The sequence below is a fragment of the Zeugodacus cucurbitae genome, chromosome X (assembly GCF_028554725.1).
Source record: "Zeugodacus cucurbitae isolate PBARC_wt_2022May chromosome X, idZeuCucr1.2, whole genome shotgun sequence".
Lineage (NCBI taxonomy): Eukaryota > Metazoa > Arthropoda > Insecta > Diptera > Tephritidae > Zeugodacus > Zeugodacus cucurbitae.
Genome location: NC_071672.1, coordinates 10,057,501 through 10,067,500, shown reverse-complemented (window position 1 = coordinate 10,067,500; position 10,000 = coordinate 10,057,501). Strand labels below are relative to the sequence as shown.

At 40.5% G+C, this 10,000-nt stretch overlaps 1 pseudogene; it reads left to right on the top strand.

Annotated features, from left to right (window-relative positions):
• Positions 1-393: 393 nt before the first annotated feature.
• LOC128923401 (large subunit ribosomal RNA) lies at positions 394-3,180 on the top strand (annotated as a pseudogene).
• The last annotated feature ends 6,820 nt before the right edge of the window (positions 3,181-10,000 follow it).

Below are 10,000 nucleotides of genomic sequence, written 5' to 3'. Positions count from 1 at the left end.
GGTATATTACTGGATTGTATTTTTCAATCCATAATATTAATAGCATAAAAAGAAATATAGAAAATATATTCTTGAACACCTCATATTTGAACGAAATTTTATAATAAATAAGAATCTTAGTATTCCCAAAAACAATAAAATTTCAATATTATTATTTCAAATAATATATACATTTAGAGGAACGTCTAGCATAAAATATTATTTTATTCTAGGATTGCCTTAAATGTAAAAAAGCAAGAAAATAATATTGTTGTTATAATGAAGTAGTAGTACGGGATGAAAAGATTGAATATTTATTATTAAGAAAATTATTTTGGTGTTAAGAAATAATTATGTATGTTTCTTTAAAATAGCAAAAAGCTAAAATATAAAATAAATATAAATATTTTTATACAACCTCAACTCATATGGGACTACCCCCTGAATTTAAGCATATTAATGAGGGGAGGAAAAGAAACTAACAAGGATTTTCTTAGTAGCGGCGAGCGAAAAGAAAATAGTTCAGCACTAAGTCACTTTGTCTATATGGCAAATGTGAGATGCAGTGTATGGAATATCTTAATATCTAGTATGAGAAATTAACGATTTAAGTCCTTCTTAAATGAGGCCATTTACCCATAGAGGGTGCCAGGCCCGTATAACGTTAATGATTACTAGAAAGATATTTCCAAAGAGTCGTGTTGCTTGATAGTGCAGCACTAAGTGGGTGGTAAACTCCATCTAAAACTAAATATAACCATGAGACCGATAGTAAACAAGTACCGTGAGGGAAAGTTGAAAAGAACTCTGAATAGAGAGTTAAATAGTACGTGAAACTGCTTAGAGGTTAAGCCCGATGAACCTGAATATCCATTATGAAAAATTCATCATTATAACTGTGATATTTATAATATTATAGTAATAGTGTGCATTTTTTTCATATAAGGACATTGTAATCTATTAACATAATAAAATATTTATCAAAAGATCATTGGTGTTAAGTTTATTCAAATTAATTTGCTTTTAGCTTATTAACATAGAATAAATACTGATGATTTGATAAAGTGTTGATAGATTTTACATATATAATGCTTAAATTCTTTTGAATTTTACAATAATATTATTATCATTGATTTTAATATTAATTGTATGCATTTATATGATTAACAATGCGAAAGATTCAGGATACCTTCGGGACCCGTCTTGAAACACGGACCAAGGAGTCTAACATATGTGCAAGTCATTGGGTTATATTAAACCTAATGGCGAAATTAACTTAACTTTTATATAATGGGATTAATTTTTAGTGAAATATTTTACTATTAATTCAATCCCGGGGCGTTCCATATAGTTATGTATAATGATAATTTATTATTATTTATACCTCTAACTGGAGCGTACCTTGAGCATATATGCTGTGACCCGAAAGATGGTGAACTATACTTGATCAGGTTGAAGTCAGGGGAAACCCTGATGGAAGACCGAAACAGTTCTGACGTGCAAATCGATTGTCAGAATTGAGTATAGGGGCGAAAGACCAATCGAACCATCTAGTAGCTGGTTCCCTCCGAAGTTTCCCTCAGGATAGCTGGTGCATTTAAATATTATGTAAAATAATCTTATCTGGTAAAGCGAATGATTAGAGGCCTTAGGGTCGAAACGACATTAACCTATTCTCAAACTTTAAATGGGTAAGAACCTCACCTTTCTTGATATGAAGGTTGAGGTTATGATATAATGTGCCCAGTGGGCCACTTTTGGTAAGCAGAACTGGCGCTGTGGGATGAACCAAACGTAATGTTACGGTGCCCAAATTAACAACTCATGCAGATACCATGAAAGGCGTTGGTTGCTTAAAACAGCAGGACGGTGGACATGGAAGTCGTAATCCGCTAAGGAGTGTGTAACAACTCACCTGCCGAAGCAACTAGCCCTTAAAATGGATGGCGCTTAAGTTGTATACCTATACATTACCGCTAAAGTACATGATTTATAATACAATTTCGGTTGGATAATAAATTTTGAAACTTTAGTGAGTAGGAGGGTACAATGGTGTGCTTAGAAGTGTTTGGCGTAAGCCTGCATGGAGCCGCCATTGGTACAGATCTTGGTGGTAGTAGCAAATAATCGAATGAGACCTTGGAGGACTGAAGTGGAGAAGGGTTTCGTGTGAACAGTGGTTGATCACGAGTTAGTCGGTCCTAAGTTCAAGGCGAAAGCCGAAAATTTTCAAGTTTTAATGAATTGTTGAGAATATATAATTATTATGTTTTCTTCATAGTAATTAAACACTTGAATAATTTTGAACGAAAGGGAATACGGTTCCAATTCCGTAACCTGTTGAGTATCCGTTTGTTATTAAAAATGGGCCTTGTGCTCATCCTGGCAACAGGAACGACCATAAAGGAGCCGTCGAGAGGTATCGGAAGAGTTTTCTTTTCTGTTTTATAGTCGTACTACCATGGAAGTCTTTCGAAGAGAGATATGGTAGATGGACTAGAAGAGCATGACATTTACTGTTGTGTCGATATTTTCTCCTCGGACCTTGAAAATTTATGGTGGGGTTACGCAAACTTCTCAACAGGCCGTACCAATATCCGCAGCTGGTCTCCAAGGTGAAGAGTCTCTAGTCGATAGAATAATGTAGGTAAGGGAAGTCGGCAAATTAGATCCGTAACTTCGGGATAAGGATTGGCTCTGAAGATTGAGATAGTCGGGCTTGATTGGGAAGCAATACCATGGTTTATGTACTCGTTCTGGGTAAATAGAGAATTTCGGTTCTTGTTCCCCGGATAGTAGTTACGTAGCCAATTGTGGAACTTTCTTGCTAAAATTTTATAAGAATTATATCGCAAGATATATATTCTTATTTAATTATAACGATTATCAATTAACAATCAATTCAGAACTGGCACGGACTTGGGGAATCCGACTGTCTAATTAAAACAAAGCATTGTGATGGCCCTAACGGGTGTTGACACAATGTGATTTCTGCCCAGTGCTCTGAATGTCAAAGTGAAGAAATTCAAGTAAGCGCGGGTAAACGGCGGGAGTAACTATGACTCTCTTAAGGTAGCCAAATGCCTCGTCATCTAATTAGTGACGCGCATGAATGGATTAACGAGATTCCTACTGTCCCTATCTACTCAGTTGTTTGTAGAACCTCGAAGTGAACGGACGTGTTTGCGCATCATTGCGAGTTTTTAAAAGCGATTTTTAAGTATTTTTCAGTGTTTCTGAAAGTGATAAAATTTTTCGGTTTTTCCGGTCTGTCGGTAGCCTGTAGTGAAATAGACACAGTAAGCAGGTACGTGAGGGATTATACACATCGTGTGTATTCCCAAAAGTGTGAAAGGATAGCGGCTTAGGCCATTAACGGAGTGTGTATTAGTGAACGAAGTGTGGGATTTCCCAGCAGTGCGCATAGTTAGCGGCATCTGCCATAACAAACATTGTGTACAGTGCAGGTAGTGAAAGATCTGTGTTTTTGTTGTGCGCGAGTGTAGGAGAAATGCCTCCACCACGGAGGAGAGGGGCAAAAGCCCCAGCGGAGAGCGAAGACTCTGGGCCTTCAATGGTCCAGGTGGAGTCATCGACGGACGAGGACGGAGTGGGGCAACCCTTACGGCCCCCACCCAAGAGGAAGGCGCGATTGGGTTCGCCACCACAGGCGAACTCGGGAGAGAGCGGGACGGAGGGAGCACTCCAGAAGCTGTTTACGGTTGCAACCAAAGCAGCCGTAGACCAGAAGATGGCGGCGAAGGACGGAGCCAATGGAGGCAGGAAAGGTTGCCCGGACAACAAGGTAGGGGGCAGCAAGGGGGGTAAAGGGGGTGTTATTGGGGGTGAGGGTCATGTTACGGCGATGAAAGCCGTAACAGCCCAGTTTAACGAGGTTGTGTTCGGGGCGAAAAGCCTCGAAGTCACAACAATGAAGGAACTCGTAGGGATCTCCTCTAAATATGAGGAGATTCTTATGAGTGTCCTAACAGAAAATGCTCATTTTCGTGGGCAAATTGAGGGATTGAAGGGGGGTTGTGGGACATCTTCCGTCCCTCGGAGTACAGCAGGGGCGGCTGCTGCTGCTCCCTCGGCGCCTGCCCCTCCGGCACCCGTGCTGGAGGCAATTGCGCCGACGGTGAGGAAACCAGTGGAAACCTGGTCGGTTGTTGTGAGGAGCAAGGCTCCTGTGACTTCCTCAAAGGAAGTCATAAATAAGGTTGTTAAGGAGGTGGGTCCTTCACTGGGTGTTCGTGTCCATGATGTGAAGTCAATCAAGGGGGGTGGCGTAGTGATACGCACTCCCTCTGTTGCTGAGAGGGAGAAAGTGGCGAGCAACGCCAAATTCGGTGAGGTAGGGTTGGACGTTAGCGTCAATAAAAAGTTGGGGCCCAGGGTCGTGGTACAGGGAGTATACACGGAAATATCCCATGAAGAATTCATGGAGGAGCTGTTTCGGCTGAACCTTCGGGAGTTCAGCCCAGAGTCCAAAAAGACGGACGTGAGGATGGTCAGCCCCTGGAAGGTGGCGACTGATGGCAGGACAAATGTTGTCCTAGAGGGTACGGACAAACTAATGTCCACCCTCCTGGATGCGGGTAGGTGCTACGTCAAGTGGTTCTCCTTCCGTGTCCGCGCGGATAGTCCCGTGACCGGCTGCTTCCGGTGCATGGGTTTTGATCACCGAGTGGCAGAATGCAGGGCCAAGACCGACGTCTGTCGGAGGTGTGGTCAGGAGGGCCACAAGGCTGCCAGTTGCGTCAATGCCCCCCATTGTCGCAACTGTGCATTTAAAGGAAGGCCAGCTGGACATCTCATGATGTCGGCTGCCTGTCCGATTTACTGTGGGGTTGTCGGACGTGCTCTCGCCAGACATTAATGGGTGAGATTTTTCAATTAAATTGCCAGAATTCTTATGCAGTTATGTGCGAGTTAGGGAGTTGCATGATAGAGGCTGGGTGCAGCATCGCCTTACTCCAGGAGCCATACGCCACCAATTTTGGAATGGTAAGTGGTCTTCCTGGGGGTTTCAGGGTCTACACGGACCTTAGGTGTAATGCTGCAATAGTTGTGACTGACCCAAGCTATGACTGCATAGTTTTGGATTCGTCACAAGAGGGTGTATGTGTTTCTGTAGAGGGGGTGTTCGGTAGACTGATTGTTGCTAGCATGTATTGTAAGTTTAGGGAACCTATAGAGCCTTATCTGCGATACATGGATAACCTACTACTCCTTGCGAGTGGTAGCCCATTTATCCTAGGGATGGATGCGAATGCCACGTCCTCGATGTGGTTTAGCAAGTTTTCTCGATGGGCGCACAGATATCGGAGCCACATTCGGGGTCGGGCATTAAGCGAATGGATGGCCGCTAACAGCCTCCACATCCTAAATGAGCCAAGCGAGTGGTACACATTTCATGGTCTTAGAGGGGGGAGCGACATTGACGTGTCCTTGATCAATGAGGCAGCAAATAGGGCGTTCAGTTTTAGGTGGGAGATTATGGGAGGGTGGGGATTGAGCGATCATAATTTGATTAAAATTATGGTTACTCCTAATTCCCCTCCCTCGACGCATGCAAGTCCATTGCGGCGATGGCGTACCTCTGGTATCGACTTGAACCAATATGGACAGTGTGTTAGGGAAGCGGTATTGGATATACCGCTCAGTGAGTTTGAAAATCTGGGGGTGGACGAGCAAATTGCTCGGTTGTACGAATTGGTCTGGGGAGTGAACGATAGGTTGTTGAAGAAATATAAGGATTTTAGGGTTAGGAAAATAAAGTGGTGGACGCAGGAATTAACCCTGAAGAGGAGGGCTGTCCGGCGATTGAGACGGAAGTTTCAACGCGCTCGGCGGTCAAATTCGGATAGGTTGGCCCAGATTAGGAACGATTTTAGTTGTGCGATGCATGAGTATAAGGCCATGCTAATTAAAATCAAAGAAGAGGAGTGGAGGGGGTTCGTTAATGAGCATAGGGATGACCCCTGGGGTCAGGTCTTAAGGATTTGTAGGGGTCGTAGGAGGGAGGACATCACTTCTCTTCGTGTTGACGACACTGTGTTATCAACATGGAGTGAGTGTGCAGGGGTTCTGTTAGGAGCATTCTTTCCTAGGGCTGAGGAGCTGGCACCTCTTGCACAAGAGGTACCGGTTCCTCCACTTGATGATGGGGAGTTGGGATATGCCTTTAGCCTGGTTAGGTCTAAACGATCCCCAGGTCTTGATGGTTTGAACGGAGAGTTGTGCAAAAGCTTGTGGAAGTTCATTCCGGAATACTTGGAGGTCATTTACGATAAGTGCATTTGTGAGGGGTATTTTCCACGTGAGTGGAAAAGTGCTAGGGTTGTTCCTCTCCTGAAGTCACCTGATAAGATTAGGAGTGATCCACGATCTTATCGGGGCATCAGTCTTCTTCCAGTGCTGGGTAAAGTACTGGAGAGGGTTATGGTGGAACGGCTTCAGGAGCTAACGCGGGATTTGAGGTCGGATAGGCAGTATGGCTTTAGGAAGGGACGTAGTGTAGAGGACGCCTGGATGTATGTTCAGCGTGCTGTCCGGGAGAATGCCAACAAATATGTCCTTGGCATATTTGTCGATTTCAAGGGGGCATTCGATCACCTAATCTGGGATCGCGTGATTCAACGATTGGAGGAACTTGGCTGTCCGGAAATTAGTCTCTGGCAGAGCTACTTTTCGGACAGAAAAGCCTCTATCGTAGGAATGAATGGTAGCGCGGACATTAGGGTAGAACGGGGCTGCCCACAGGGATCCATCTGTGGTCCATATATTTGGAACCTAATGATGGACTCTCTGCTTGGCCAACTTGAAACGCTTTGTGGTTGTTGTGCATATGCAGACGACCTTCTGCTCCTAGTTGACGGTCGTTCACGATTGGAGTTAGAACGAAAGGGTGAACGACTGTTAGAAATTGTTCACAATTGGGGTATAGGTGTGGGGGTTGACGTATCGGTTGACAAGACGGTGACAATGCTCTTGAAAGGCATACTGTCATCGGCTCGTCCACCGATAGTCCGAATGAATGGGGTCAATATCAGGTATGTGACGCAAGTCAAATATCTGGGATTGACCATCGGCGAAAGGATGTGTTTCAACCCTCACTTGGTTTACGTGGAGGAGCGATTGTTAGGAATTGCCGGCAAGATCAAACGCGTGTTAAGGAGTGATTGGGGTCTCGGACGTCGTGCGGTTCGTACTATATATAGCGGCTTATTTGTGGCTTGTGCTACATATGGAGCCGCTATATGGTGGGAATTAGCATCCAAGGTCAGGGGTCGCCAAAAACTTCTTTGAATACAACGTTGTTTGATGCTTGCCTGTTTGCCTGTATGTCGCACAATTTCTACAGATGCGTTGCAGGTGTTGTTAGGTGCACCTCCTCTTGACCTGATTGTTATACAGAGTGCTGTTGCATTTAGGTTAAGAAGAGGCTTAAGTGTCTCATTGCTGTCGAATTGGATTTCTGATGAGGATGTTGCGAGGGAGCGCTATCTAAGGAGCAAAAGGCTTCTATATGATAGTGTTAAGAGTAGGTGGCAAGACCGTTGGGACAATAGCCCTAGCGGTCGGGTGACCTACGAGTACATTCGGGATGTTAGGTTTGTAGAGGAAAACCCAGACTTCAGATTCTGTATGAGTCTGGGTTTCTTGCTTACCGGGCATGGACCTTTGAATGCATTTTTGCATCAAAGGAACCTTTCCGGAAGTCCGGAGTGTATATGTGGGGCACACTCTGAGGACTGGATGCATATCATAGCGGAATGCCCGATGTACTCGGACATTAGGGATCTTGGGGGTATGGGGATTAGCTGGACTGATGGACAGCTAGATGTTAGTGGTGTGCTCTCGGATAGTCGGAATGCCGAACATTTAGGTTCGTTTAATAGGTTTGCACGTGTTTTGTTCAGTCGGCGTAGGCAATTAGTTGAAAATCGGGTGGAGGAGGTATAATTTTTATACCAACAACTTAAATGGTCACCAGTCCGGAGCAGTATGGTAGCTCAACTGGTAGTAGTTTTCAACTACGAGGTCTGACCGGAGACTTAATTCTGGTACCACGGGGAGTAGGAGCCCTTGGAGTTCGCTCCAACCTACTCATGCGGACTGGCCCCTCGGGGAGTATCGTGGTGGTTGTGGTTTAATACCCGAATGCGGGGAGAGTGTTTTGATCACTCAATGTGGAGTTGCACTGCAACCGGGTGCCGGACCCAAAGTACGGCAGAGGTTTTAGATAGGCCTCGAACCCCACCAAGGTGGTTAGTGTGTCCATTCCACACTGCCAATTGGTACCGAATAATGCTTAGCATTATTCAATAATTATTGAATGATGCTAAGCATTATTCGGGGCGCTGATCATCGCATTTTATTGATCCGCTGTGCGTCGGAGCACCGTGAGATAAGGCCGTCATCGGCAGGTACTCACGCAAAAACACACCGGACGTTGTCCCTATTTGCGAAGAGCCGAAACCCCATATAAAGAGCCAAAACGCCGAAACCACGTATATTTGCATATAAAAAAAACTAAATTTGGTTAAACGGCGGGCATAAAAATGATTTTATTTACGTAGCCAAATGCATCGTCATCTTATTAGTGACGCGCATGAAGGAATTCAGTAGATTCCTACTGTCCCTATTTGCGAAGAGCCGAAACCCCATATAAAGAGCCAAAACGCCGAAACCACGTTCATACAAGTAAAAAAATTTCATATAAATACTAAATAATTTTCATATAGATACTAAGTTTATGAATTCATACAAGTAAATAATTTTCATATAAATACTAAATAATTTTCATATAGATACTAAGTTAATGAATTCAAACAAGTTAAAAATTTTCATATAAATACTAAATAATTTTCATATAGATACTAAGTTAATGAATTCATACAAGTTAAAAATTTTCATATAAATACTAAATAATTTTCATATAGATACTAAGTTAATGAATTCATACAAGTTAAAAATTTTCATATAAATACTAAATAATTTTCATATAGATACTAAGTTAATGAATTCATACAAGTTAAAAATTTTCATATAAATACTAAATAATTTTCATATAGATACTAAGTTAATGAATTCATACAAGTTAAAAATTTTCATATAAATACTAAATAATTTTCATATAGATACTAAGTTTATGAATTCATACAAGTAAAAAATTTTCATATAAATACTAAATAATTTTCATATAGATACTAAGTTTATGAATTCATACAAGTAAAAAATTTTCATATAAATACTAAATAATTTTCATATAGATACTAAGTTTATGAATTCATACAAGTAAATAATTTTCATATAAATACTAAATAATTTTCATATAGATACTAAGTTAATGAATTCATACAAGTTAAAAATTTTCATATAAATACTAAATAATTTTCATATAGATACTAAGTTTATGAATTCATACAAGTAAATAATTTTCATATAAATACTAAATAATTTTCATATAGATACTAAGTTAATGAATTCATACAAGTTAAAAATTTTCATATAAATACTAAATAATTTTCATATAGATACTAAGTTTATGAATTCATACAAGTAAAAAATTTTCATATAAATACTAAATAATTTTCATATAGATACTAAGTTTATGAATTCATACAAGTAAAAAATTTTCATATAAATACTAAATAATTTTCATATAGATACTAAGTTTATGAATTCATACAAGTAAATAATTTTCATATAAATACTAAATAATTTTCATATAGATACTAAGTTAATGAATTCATACAAGTTAAAAATTTTCATATAAATACTAAATAATTTTCATATAGATACTAAGTTTATGAATTCATACAAGTAAATAATTTTCATATAAATACTAAATAATTTTCATATAGATACTAAGTTAATGAATTCATACAAGTTAAAAATTTTCATATAAATACTAAATAATTTTCATATAGATACTAAGTTAATGAATTCATACAAGTTAAAAATTTTCATATAAATACTAAATAATTTTCATATAGATACTAAGTTTATGAAT